The 14,079-nt window shown below is 36.5% G+C and overlaps 1 protein-coding gene across 8 annotated transcripts in view; it reads left to right on the top strand.

Annotated features, from left to right (window-relative positions):
- The window catches only part of LOC144318580 (uncharacterized), a 97,375-nt gene that overhangs the window by 14,453 nt on the left and 68,843 nt on the right, over nt 1-14,079 (top strand). For 5 of the 8 annotated variants that reach the window (XR_013384633.1, XR_013384627.1, XR_013384629.1 and 2 more), the window contains exons 2-5: nt 1,404-2,707; nt 2,897-3,041; nt 4,090-4,323; nt 5,655-5,776. The gene's annotated coding sequence lies outside the window, so the exon portion shown is untranslated. The remainder of the gene's footprint in view (nt 1-1,403; nt 2,708-2,896; nt 3,042-4,089; nt 4,324-5,654; nt 5,777-14,079) is intronic. The other 3 variants (XR_013384632.1, XR_013384631.1, XR_013384630.1) reach the window with 2 other exon arrangements.

The raw sequence follows: 14,079 nt of genomic DNA, 5'->3' as shown, positions 1-14,079 counted from the left end.
TGCCACCCATCTGGAGTGGCCGGCCTATTTCTTCGGTCTCTTAGCCCTCCACGAACGAGGGCCGATTTCAGATTTGAGCCGATTTCAGATTTCACCTGAAAAGCTCCCAAGGGTGCAAACCAACAACAATACAAAGAGCTCATAATCCACTTTGCAGTCCTTTAACCCAGGCTTATCTACGGTTTGCAAATGATGCTGAGTGCCTTTCTCAAAAACATGAGGATAATTCTTGCATTATCCCAATATCTTTCCTACCTGGCTCTGCAGATATTTAATTTTCACTGTACTTTGCTGATGTTTTGAGGAACTATTGTGTTGCTCTTCTGATGATTAACTGTTCTCTGCTTAGTGTTACATGCCTCAGATTATCATTGGATAGTGTAATGACCATACTTAAGAATTCATTTAATTTTCACTTTCATGTATATTAAAGCCCTTTGTAAAGTGCTATGAAATGACAATATAATTGTTACTGTTGTTACTGTGGAGCTTATGCTTTCTCAGCATAGTCAACATGAGGAAATACTTGGATAATTGAATCCATTGCTTGTTTTTAAAATGCCCATTGACTTGAAGACTTTTTCCAAGGACAGGAAGCAAAATTTAACACAGGCTTCTAGGCTTCTCTTTATATTCTCAAGTATGGTTTACAGCCTCAAGCATGGTTGTCCTTTCTGACAGAACTACCTTTTATCTTCTTTTTACAAGATAAGATTGATCTATTTTTTAAGCTAATACACCACTGGCTTTATATCCTTGTTGCAGGCTTTGGGAATAGGTTAAAGCCTCTTTGTGTTGCATTATTTACTGTGCAGCTACATTCAAAAATACAATGAATACACTGAAATTAATAACTCTAGAAGGGTGCAAAGTGATAGTATTCATACTCAATTACAGAGATGATCTGTTACATTAATATAATAGTGATGCTATTTGAATGTAATATGGTGCAGAATAATAAAGACTAACAGAATTTCAGTTTTTGAGTTTAGAAAAAAAAAAGATAAATGGTTAGCAGACCTGGTTAATAGCTCAAATGCACAGGCTATAAGCTCTTATTTCAATATCAACTCTTAACAGAGGACACCAGGCAAATGAACTTGAATATCCATTTGATTTCTAGCTTCTTAAAAACTGAAAGAAGCTTTTATATACTTTGGAAAGAATTACTAGCAAAAAAGGATAAGAGGGTGGGTTTTAATGGAGGTAATCCTCTAAGAAATTACTCCTTTGCAATTAGAAATACAGAAAAGCAAGATAAACTTGAAATAAGCCTGATAAATCCTATCTTACTCATTGTCTTCATTTAATAGGTACTTTCTATCTGGATTAAACTGTGCTCTCAGTAGTTACTCTGAGAAATCCTATTCTTTATATATTTTCCTTCTCCTGTCTTCTTACAGAACTAATAATTATCTTCTCAGTTACAAATTATGAATGAAGTCACTGGAAGCAATTATTGGGTGGAGTCCTTGGATTAAGATCATGGATCTCTAATGAGGCTTCATGTTCTATGAATGGTGATTCTCAGACCTGCCTGAGAACCAGGATCACCTGTGCAACTTGTGAGAAATACACATGCCTGGGTCTCCCATAGATTTTGAGTCTATAAATCTGGGAGGAGCCACGACAAAATGGTTTATGATACATGAACAGGATTGAGAATCCTCACCATTTTTGGTTCAAAGTACATTTTGTAAAGAAGTGAGAATTAAAAAAGTTAAATATGCTTAAACATTCATTTGACTTTATATTATTCTATATATTTTATCATATGATTAATTTTTATTATCCAAGTCTACCTGTACACTGTGTAAACATAAGAAAATGCAAAAGCAAAAGGAACAAAATAACTTCAAATATGACCACTTTTAATATTCTAAAGCATCAAATGGACATTGAAAGTTTAATTCTAGTACTAGAGTATTTGACTTTGCAATTGAAGCAAAAATCCAAGGGTGTTCCACAGAGTTGTTTTTCTGGTGTATTAGGTATTATTTGCTCAAATCAGTGTTTTCTACTGAAGGGAGGATCTTTTACATCCTTTCTTCTTCTACCCAAATATTTTTCTGTTCCCCCCCTCAAGGAATTTGCATATATGAGTTTAGCCAAAGCTAATAATGGACTTTTAGAATTACCAGTTCTGGGGACATAGCAAAACAGGTGATGGTGGTTTATTCATCCATTCATTTATCCATTCAACAAACATTTATCGAGCACCTACTCATATCCCTGACACTCAGGTATGTGTTAGTGATGTTCAGTGCCTTCCCTGGAGAAACTTCACACTCTAGTATGGGATATAGACACAGACAAATATTATGGTATATTGTTTATTTGCTATGAAAGATGTAAGTATAAGTTAAGTTTAGGGATAAGGGATATGGGATAAGGGATATCTAAATCAGAATGGAGAGTCAGGATGAATAAAGAAGGGATATGAAAACAGGGCATCAGAGCTAGAAGACACTCATCTATGGCCATTTGCTGACTTTGGAAATCTTTATCAAGGGGTATGGATGTCTTTACTTAACTCTATTTATTGCCTGGAGAGGAGACCATGAAGCTCTTTGATCTCTGATGTTCTTTTTTTTTTTTTTTTTTTTTTTGTAGTATTTTGCTTTCTTTCTCATAGATGCATTATCTTTTACTGTATTTCCAGGCTCTTAGCAATATTTTGAATATTTCTTTTCCCTGTGTAGTTTCTGTTTCTTCAGAGAAGCATTTTTTTTTTTTAATTTTTATTCATTTATGATAGTCACAGAGAGAGAGCGAGAGAGAGAGGCAGAGAGAGAAGCAGGCTCCATGCACCGGGAGCCTGATGTGGGATTCGATCCCGGATCTCCAGGATCGCGCCTTGGGCCAAAGGCAGGCGCCAAACCGCTGCGCCACCCAGGGATCCCCAGAGAAGCATTTTTATTGTTGTTTGTTTTGGTCCCTCTCTTTCAAGTTAGAGATCAGATCGTTCTAAGAAAGCTCTTGCAATCTCCTTCTGGATGGAGATATAGAGATGCGACTTTCAACTTCTGTGAAGTGCAGGGGTAAGAACACTGGCATCTCAGGAGTCACCATGTCAACATTTACTGGAGAGAAATGGTCTCCCAGCTAACCTGGTTTGATAATAGTGGGATAACTGGTTCATCAATGTTCATATTTTGGCTTTATTTTCTCCTATACCTCAGGCAGGGGCAGCGGTGAGGGTCGGGGGGCAGGGGTGAAGTTGCAGGGTATACATCGGGTTACTTCCCACTTGCCCCATTACCTACTTTGCAATTTGCCTTCCTTGGTCAGCTGTCAGTTACCATCAGTCAGGTAGTTACTTTCTGGCTTCAAAATGTTTGTTACTTTTCTCTAACTCTTCTGTTCTCTTTGTCTTTGTAAACTTGTGTCTTAAAACGAATAAAACAGCACCATTATGGGACACCTGGGTGGCTCAGCAGTGTCTGCCTTTGGCTCAGTGTGTGATCCTGGAGACCTGGGGTCGAGTCCCGCATTGGGCTCTTTGCAGGGAACCTGCTTCTGCCTGTGTGTCTGCCTCTCTCTCTGTCTCTCGTGAATAAATAAATAAAATCTTAAAAAAAAAAAACCCAAAACAGCACCATTATGATGTGGTTTCAGACTGGGGAGAAAGTGAATTCCTGTGGTCTGTCTGCCCTTTGACCTGCACCTAAATGCCTTGCTTTTGTAGGATCCTATGCTAAGAATTTAGCTAATAACAATTTTAGGAAACAAGTATTATTATTGTATTACTTTTGCAGATGAGGGAACTAAATTTCAGAGCGATTAAATGGCCAAAGACCTAACAAATAGTAGAGCTCTGTCGGCCAAGTGGCTCTCAGATCAATGGAGTGGTTCACATGGGATTGTAGGATAGCTTTGAGGCACTGCTATCACGGACAAGGTCCTTCTGCCACTTATCAGGGTTAACCCTGATCCCAAACCCACTCTGGGGATTATGACAGTCAGGACCCCTGAAGGGAAGGTTGAACATGGAATGCCATTAGAGAGGCCCTGTTCTATAGAGAGCTTTTATCAGCTCTTTCATCACTATGGATCCGACTGTTTTCTGACATAAATTCTTTCTTTTAGGAGTTTGACGAAGTTTGCATTTTGATGATCTATTTTAGTATTTTGCTAATTATGAAATGCAGGCCACCTGCTTTCAAAAGAAGGCGCTGGAATGGAGAATAATAGAGATGTAAATATGGTGCCTTTTATGGGCAAAAGCAGATTTTTTAGCAGCATGTTTTAAAAAATTAGAAATTTAACAGCTGTTTTGGAAAATAAGTGAAATGCTTCCGTACTGCTGAATAATATGCACAGGTAATTAATTTTAAAGTAAAACTGTGGCCTCATTTGACTGTATTAGCATCACTAAATTAATAAACTAATCTTATCTGTCAAATTATTGTCTAGATTCTAAACCCCTGCTCACTAAAACCAAATTTTTAAATGAAAGTGAATATAAATTTACAAGACCAGTTTTCTTTCTTTTTTCTTTTTTTTTTAGAGATTGATTGATTTGAAAGAGAGCGAGTACATCTGTGCTTGTTGGGGAGGGAGGGAGTAGGAGGAGAGAAACTCATGCAGACTCCCCACTGAGTGGGGGGCCCCATGCAGGGCTCAGTCCCATGACCCTGACATTATGACCTGAGCTAAAATCAAGAGTCTGATGCTTAATTGACTAAGATACCCAGGCATCCCAAGAAGCCGAATTTTCTTAGGTAGTTTGTGAAGGGATCTTATAGTTTTATGTATATAACTGGTATGGAAGGGATTATACATTACTTTTTCTGTAAGTGATGATCAGGAATAAGAAGAGTTATAAAATGAGATTTTGGGGGATATAATATTTGTACATTGGAGGTTGAAGTTTGGAGTAGAAAACATTTTTATGTATAGATGGTCCTCAACTTATGATGGTTGAACTTATGAGTTTTTACTTTACAATGGTGCAAAAGTGGTAGGCATTCAGTAGAAATCACACTTCAAATTTTGAATTTTGATCTTTTCCCAGACTGGCAGTGTGCCCTATAATACTCTTGTGATGGTGGGCAGCAGCAGCCACAGCTTCCAGCCAGCCACATGATCATAAGGGTAAACAACACTGACAACCGATCATGTTGCCACACACAGAATGGTTATTCTATTTCTCACTTTCAGTACAGCATTCAATAAATTACGTTGCATATTCATCACTTTATTATCAAATAGGCTTTGTGTAAAGTGATTTTGCTTAATTGTAGGTCAATGTAAAAGTATTCCAAGCACATTTAAGGCAGGCGAGGTTAAGCTGTGATGTTTGGTAGGTTAGGTGTATTAAATGCACTTTTGACATATGATTTTTTTTGACTTATGAAGAACTTATCAGAATGCAACCCCATTGTAAGTTGAAGAAACTCTGTACACCAAATTTAAAATATGAAAGACTCGGGGCGCCTGGCTGGCTCAGATGTTTGGGCGTCTTCCTTCAGCTCGATCCTCAGGGTCCTGGGATCGAGCCCCATGTCAGGCTCTCTGGTCAGTGGGGAGCCTGCCTTCCCTCTCCATCTGCCTTCTTCCTTTTGTGCTCTTTCTTTCTCTCTCTCTAAAAACATTTTAAAAAATACAAAGAATAAAAAGAGATAATTGAAAAATCTTATCTCTTCCTACAGGGCTTCCATAATTTCCATGCAAACTTCTTATCCAGCAAGCAGTTCACCTTGGCTTCTGTGGAAAGAAGATTTTTGTCTTCCTCCCAAGTTTACCTGTTGAAGCCCTAACCCCTGATGCAAAGGTATTTGGAGATGGGGTCTTCTGGAAGTATTAGGGTTACATTAATTTTTTTTTTTTAGGGTTACATTAATTAATTAGGGTGGGGAAGATCTCATGATGGGCTTAGTGGCCTTGCAAGAAGAAAGAGAGACAGACAGATGGCTATCTCTCCCTCATGTGAGGTTACAGCCAGAATGTGGTGATTTGCAAGTGAAGACAAGAGCTCTAACCAGAATCTGACCATGCTGTTACCCTGATCTCAGCCTCTCAACTGCCAGAACTATGAAGAAAAATTACTGTATTTAAGTCATCCAGTCCATGGTACTCTATTATGACAGCCCAAACTGGCCAATAGACCCCTCAACTTTGCTTTCTGTCTTGTTCTAAGATTCCTTTGTTCTCAGTGTAAAATATACCCCATGGAACCTGAAAAACTTGCTCCTCTCAACACCTGGTAACCCTCTATGTCCCAAATTTGAAAGAAAGGTTGGAAATCCAGATTTTTTATATGAAATTGCATAGAACTTTTTTTTTGAAATTGCCTAATACTTCTAATATTGATATAGCATTCTATAATATATTTCTAAGCCAGTCTACTCACAAACAGCAAATTTACAAATTTTGTTTCTCTCTCTCTCTCTATATATATATATGTGTGTGTGTATATATATATATATATATATATCTTATCTCCTAAACTCCTTGAAGGGTATGATGTCTTATTTTTATTCTCTGATTCCTAGGGTTGAAAATGATTGGTAATCAAATGTTCTTGTTGATGCTGAATCTACTTGCTCTTTCTCTGATCCCTCTCCTCTTTAGACAAAACATTCCCAATTACATTCATTCCTCCATTCTTTTTAAATAACTTTTTAAAAAAATTAATTTGATTATCCTTTGATTTCTCAGATTTTGGTAAAATTGATTTTAGTGGAGCCATAATGGACCACTTTTTGACGATCAACTTTTGGACCCAAAGGTGGGAGCATTGGCATTGAGACTTCTTTTCACATGAGGGCCTTAAATTGTATATAGAAAGGAATCAAGAGATGCTATAAGGATGTTTTTTTCCCCAATTCTACATTTTCCTTCTATTTTCATCACCCACTATCTTGATTGATATTTCAACAGTAGTGCTGTGTTACTGCTCTGTGGTCCAATTTCTCTTGCTCTCAGTGGGAAGGCTTCTCTTTTATTTATCTATTTGTTCCTATTATGGAGAAATTAAGCTTTAAGTGGCTATACACCTGTTTATTCATTCTGCAAGTGGTATTGCTCATTGTCAGTGGTTGTTTTTGATGCTAATACTGCTTCTTGCCTTGTTTTATTTAGAGTCCTGACATGTTTGCTGGCCTACAATAGCTAATAAATAACAATAATGAATTCTTTACAGGTTCTTGTTCCTCCCTCACCACAATCTTCCTGGAGTCAAAATGGAGAAATGTTTTTTCCTCTCTGGTTTCATATTTGATATCTACAAAGTGTTCAATCAAGGTGTTTACAAAATGAAGTTAGTTGGCATTTCAATGATGTAGTACTGATATGATTTTCTTATGAGCTATTTCTATGAGCTGCAACTATGTTTCATCACTTGATTTTTAGGTAATATGTTTTTGTGGCTCAAAAATAACATAAAAAATGCAAAAAGATACACAGGAAAAGTTTTACTGCTACCTTTTCCTTTCCTTTGCCCAATCCCTACCTTCCAAATCCATAGGTAAAACTTTTATTAATTTTTGATGTATTCTTCCAGTTTTTGTTTATATACATGAAAGTAAATACAAATGCTAATAGTCTCCTTTCTCTGTTTTTTAAACATAGGATACCATTGTTCTACTTCTTTCACATTTCACCTAACATTACATCTTGGAGCTTTTGTCATATTGAAATATAAACCTACCATATTGTTTTATACGGTTGAATAGTATTTCATTTGATGGAGATGCAAGTGGTGCATCTCCACTTGATGCAAATGACTTAAGTCATTTACTTAAGTAAAGCCCTACTGATAAACATTTGTTTTGTTTCTAGGATTTTACTAGGACAAATCATATTACAAAAAAAAAAAAAACAAAACCCTCTTACACACCTCATGTCACACGTATGCAAATAGATTTCTATAGGATAAATTCCCCGAAGTGGTAATAACTAGGTCCAAGGGTCTGTGCATTTGTGATTTTGTCAGATACTGGGCAATTGCCTCCCGAGCTGTACCAATTTATGCTTTCAGCAACAGTGTGAGAGAATGCTATTATAACGCTCACCTATAGAAAGCTTTATCAAGCTTTTGGATTTTATCAGTTTGTTGGGTAAGTGTAGTATCCCAGGACTGATTTAATTTGCATTAGGAGAGTAGTTGGACTTTTCCTATGGTTAAAGCCATGATTATTTCCATTTATGTGTGACCTGTATGTTCATAACCTTTATGTAATTTTCTGTTGGGTTGTCATATTTGTTAGACAAGGATTAACATTTATCTGTAATATAAAAGTAAAGTAGTTTTTTTGGTGGTTTGAGTTTTTTCTTGGCTTATGGCCTTTTGCTGTGCAAAAGGTTGTTTTTTTTGTTTTGTTTTGTTTTGCTTATTTTTTACATTTTAATTCATTCAAATGTATTTACCTTTTGTGGATTTAGTGTTTTGAGATACAATAGAAAGTCCTTTCATACGCAACCCTTGTCCTCCCATCCTCAGCCTAATGCAAAATTTTCTTCTAGTATTTTATAATTTCAGTTTTTTAACATTTAAATTTTTGTTTCATTGGTTCTCCATTCATTGATCAAATATTTACCGAGTGTCTCTCATGTACTAGGATCTATTTTAAGTACTTGGGATGTATCAGTGATCAAAACAGACAAATATCCTTGCCTTTGCAGAGTTTGCATTCCAGTGGAAGGAGGTTGATAACAACAAAAGAAGTAAATTATATAGTATGTCAGAAAGTGATGAATGCTATTAAAATTAAAATAGATATAATCTGTTAAGAGGAACTGGAATATCAAGTGCCAGATATAAGTTGCAACTTAAAATAAAGTAATTGAGGGGCACCTGGGTGGCTCAATTGATTAAGCATCTGCCTTTGGCTCAGGTCATGATCTCAGGTCTTGCGTCCCGGATCAAGTGCCATGTTGGGCTCCCCGCTCAGCTGGGAGACTGCTTCTCCTTCTTTCTGCCTCCTTCCCTGCCCCCTCCTCATGCTTGCTCTCTATCAAATGGATAGATAAAATCAGATAAAAACTCTACAGTCCTAAATAAATAAATAAATAAATAAATAAGTAATTGGTGCCTCATTGAGAAGGTATCATCTGAGCAAAGTGAGGAAGGGAAGTGAATAACTTCCATGCAAATCTCTGGGTGAAAAAAGTGCCAGATTGAGGCCCTAAGTCAAGAGTATGCCTGCGAACCAACAAGTGGGACTAGAGTATGATGAATAGGGAGAAATAGTTGGAGAGGAAACCACAGCTTTCTAGACTCTTCTAAAGACTTAAATTTTTACTTTGAGTGAAATGAGGAGTCAGTGCAGAGTTTTGAGCAGAATGACATATAGGACATATTTTAAAAGGATCACATCAGGGAAAATAATTGTTGAGAAATTGGGGAAAATGACCCAGTTCATATGATATATGTCAGCAAAAATAGGGAGGAATTAGTGACCTAGTGTGATGGCAATAGATTCAAAGCTGGGTATTTTAGGGAAGGAATGGTCTGAAAGCAGCAATAAGGACTGAGGATGACATCTATCACTGGGTTACTTACAGCCCAGGGGTGCTGGAGTTACGGTTAAGAAACAGCCACCACTTGAGAGAGCTGCAGAGAAAGCAGGTTCACTGGGTAAAGCTAGGTTTCAGTTGAGTGAAGAAGATGAAGGGAAGAGGATTTTGCTGCTAATGGAGCAAGGAATTTCAAAGGATTGAATAGAAGAGTTTTCACCATTAGATAGCCTGGGAGAACGAGACTGAGAAGAGGATGTGGGGATTCTTATTGTGACTAGAGTCCGGGGTTCTGGGTGTGGTCAGAGTCATAAATATAGATGCAGGACATCATGGAGTAAGTTGAGAGTATTTAAGGCAGGGGGCCCCCTCAGGACTTAAGAGTTTAGATTGGAGAATAGTGTGGATGGGTTTCTGATCAAAGGGATAGATGCCCTGGGAGGTATGGTGTTAGGCATTTGACTTCAAATGGAGTGAAAGTGGTCTTATATTCAGAATGTGCTATATCTTGACTCCATGTTGATAGCCTTGGGGGCTACTGGGGAAGTAGAATGTCACACTAAATATATTGGCTGCCTCACTTTTGATTATTTGGAAGTTTTATCCTATTTTAATGTGTGAAATGGTGAACCAACTTAAATTTTGTTCTAGACAATTACCAACTTGGTTCAAAACCATTTCTTGGATAGTTTTATCTATCTTCCCCCACAGATGTGAGAGGCACTCTGACATAAGTTCCCATATATATCCTGGATTTTGTGTATATGTGTTTTGTTGGATTCACAGTTGTGATTAATGAAATAAGTGTCCTCCAAGAAGTATTATTTAAGTTATAGAACTCTTTTCTTAATGTGATTTTCTCAAAAGGGATGTGTTAAAAATATGCAACTATTATTCGCTGGAGAGGAATGCTGTCATTAAAATTTCTTTGTTCTAAAAGAAATTGTTTACCAAAATGTTATGAGAACAACCTTCTTCATTATTTTCCTTCACTGAGCTTGTAATCCTGCAGATGTTGGTCACTGTTTGCTTTTGTGCTAGCATGGCCTTCACCAACAAACAATGATATATCAACACAGTGTAACTCCCAGTAATTTCCAGGAATAATCTTATCACAAATTGCCATCTGCTATAAAGTAAGTGAATAATGCAAGGTGAGCAAGTCTTTCTCTGAAGTAACCAGTAGATCCTGGCAGGGTCCAGTATTATAATTTTACCTGGGCCATTGTCTTTTTGTGCTGCCATCAACAGAGTGAGACTACAGTTGATTAGTAATAGTGACAGTGATAGTAAAAACAAAATACCACTACTACTACTACTACTAATTAAATAGGTGTCAGTTTTCGAGTGCCTTATTAGGTGTTTGTTACTGTGCCATAGATGTTGATAGTAATGTTGAAAACAGTAAGAAATTATTATTTTGGTTTTACAGAAGAGTATAGTAAGGCTCATGGAAGTTCACTTGCTGAAATCACAGCACTGGTAAATGGGAGAGCCAGGGCTACATAGTGTCTACAAGTCTACTCTGAAGTAGAATTGTTTTCTCTCTTCTCACTTTACTACTAAATCATGTCCAGTTTAGATAATTGATAGAGAAAATCTCACTAAAAGACTAACTTTCTAAGCAAATAACATAAGAACACCTTATTTTAATTTTGCATAAGTAATTATCATTATCATTCAATGTGTTTAATGCACACATAACTTTAATCCATCTGTAATCCATTTATTTATCATCTGTCTATTCAACCATCCCTCCCTCCATCCATCCATCTATCATCTATGGTAGAATCAATTCACATACATTATTATAAAGATAGCAAAGACATAAAATAAAATATATTGGGCAGCCCGGGTGGCCTAGCGGTTTAGCGCCACCTTCAGCCCAGAGCCTGATCCTGGAGACGCCTGATCAAGTCCCACCTCTGGCTCCCTGCATGGAGCCTGCTTCTCCCTCTGCCTGTGTCTCTGCCTCTCTTTCTCTCTCTATCTCTCATGAATAAATAAATAAAATCTTCAAAATATATATATATATTAAAAATTATTTTTAAAGGTATATGCTTTAACCTTATAAAATCCAGGACTATGGAAGCCCCAATGACAAAATCTATAATCGAGTGCCTTTTACCTGGTTTTTATAAAACACACACCTCAAGAGACAGCATCTTTATTAGTAATGCTTAAGGGAATTTAAGGATGAAAGTTCAGTTTTATCAGATTGTGAGGTCTGTATTCTGATTTCCCACAAGTAATGAGTGGATTTTTAAGCATTTCGTTTTCATTTTCACATAAAACATAACTTGGATTTTAATTTTTCAGAGAAAATGTAATTAAATAGTAGTCTAAGGCATCAGAAAGAGAAAAACCAGTGCCTTCATTTTTGTTTTATTTTTTTAAGAGTTTTTTTTAAGAATTTATTTTTTATTTTTAAAAAAATACTTATATATTTTTTATTTCTATTTTTATTATTTTTAAATATTTCATTTATTTTTTCATGAGAGACACAGAGAGAGAGACAGAGAGGCAGGCAGAGGGAGTAGCAGGCCCCATGCAGGGAGCCGGATGTGGGACTCCATCGGGGGTCTCCAGGATCAGGCCCTGGGCCGAAGGCGGTGCTAACCTACTGAGCCTCCCGGGGTGCCCATTAAAGATTTTATTTATTTATTTATTTATTTATTTATTTATTTATTTATTAATGAGAGAGAGAGAGAGAGAGATTGAGAGACAGAAGCAGAGACATAGGCAGAGGGAGAAGCAGGCTCCATGCAAGGAGCCAGATGTGGACTTGATCCCAGAACTCTGGCATCACACCCTGCACAGAAGGCAGATGCCCAACCACTGAGCCACCCACACGTCCCTCATACAATAGTGTTTTTTCATTGACATGAATGTGTGCTACATATTGTTCAGATTATTGATTTTTACTCAGTATGCTAATGCATTTTTGTTCAAGTTTTTTTTCTTTTTTCTTTTTGCACTGTGTTGGGTGGTATGGGGTTTTAACTCTGTGGTCCAAACTAAAAGTCACAGTAACAAGAATTCTAATAAAAGACGGATTTCCCATTGTGTTCCAGCTATAATTACCTCAATTCCTTGCCTTGAATATGCTAATGACTCTCCTGCTTCAGGGCATCTACATTAGTTTCCTTGTCCAGGAACCCTTGGAGCTCAGATAGCCACAACTCTCCTCCCCTTAGTCAGGATTTCTTTCATCTCTTACTATCTGGAGTCTTTTTCACAGGACTTTCTACAAGAGTGTCTCCTTCACTCTGTAACCCTGGATCTTGCTCTTCTTTGTGAATGTAGGACCATCTCATACAGTACATTGTGTATTTGTTTATTGATGCCCTTCCATTTGAATATAAATTACATTTTATTACAGATTATTTTTGTTTACTAATGCATTGATAGAACCTAAGGCAGTCTGGCACCTAATGGACACTCCAAAAACATTTGTTAATTGTGTTGAGTTTTTAATGTTCGAATGCTTCTGAGTTCTCTTCCTTCACTTTGCTATGTTCCAAATATCTATGAGAGAATATCCATGATCTATGAGAGAAGCAGCTCTTGATTTTTTTCTTTCTTTCTTTGAAATAGAGTACTCATACATTGATTGTATTTTCCTTAGGTGGTTCTTCTGCAGCAACATATGGAATCAATAATTTCCTGAAATAAATTGTCAGAATTTCTACCAATCTTTGTACTCTACTCAATGTGTAAAGAATTGTAAAAATGTTCATTGAAAAGAAACAAAGAGAATATTTGTCTCTGCATAAGAATCTTTAAAGCATCAAAAAAATCTTTAAAGCATCGATATTCCACCATTTATTGAAACATTTGAGATTCATTAGTATGAATAATGCTTATGAAAGCAGTCAAGTTCTTTTCAGTTATAAGATATTGTTTAACATTTTGATGGTAGTAATTTATAAAATATCTTGAACCTATATTAGCATTTTAGCTCTATTTTTAACAGAGCACTTTTACTTATATTGCTGAAAGCTCACTTCTAAATATTTAACCTTAAAATTGTGAAAAGTGTTCTTAAAAGATTTGAAATTTCACTATTGTAGTTTATTTGCTTGTTGTTGGTGATATATTCTAAGTATTTGAACTTAGATTCATTGGGAAAAACATTCTAAGATTTGTTGTCTTTTTATTGACAGGCAGTCTGCCTCTGTTGGAAGTTGGTCTTCATAGAAAGTCATTTAGACCATTTAACAAGAGAGGAAACCCATTAAAAATATGCAAGCTCTTGGAAAACAAAATCCGTATACTAATTAGACCTATTAAGGCAATTATAGAGCACTATTAGTGATGCAAAAGTTATGTTGGGCTCCTCATGGTACCTATGCCAAAAAGCCATGACGTTCCTATTTTTTCTAAATAGAGTGTGAGTGATCAATTTCAGCACCACTGTGTTAATTTGCAATGAGTCAACAGCAGAAGACATTTCTATGGGCATAGAATAATGGTAGAAGATGGTTATTTTACCACTCAATGACAATACAGCTTTGTCAGGCAATGCTTTAGTAATGAAGAGACAACTACAACCACCTGTTAACAAGGAAGAAGAAATATAAAGAGTTTCCGAAACTGTGGTCTTTAGTTGCAGCC

Source organism: Canis aureus, chromosome 8 (assembly GCF_053574225.1).
Source record: "Canis aureus isolate CA01 chromosome 8, VMU_Caureus_v.1.0, whole genome shotgun sequence".
Taxonomy (NCBI): Eukaryota; Metazoa; Chordata; class Mammalia; order Carnivora; family Canidae; genus Canis; species Canis aureus.
This window is presented reverse-complemented; position numbering and strand designations above follow the sequence as displayed.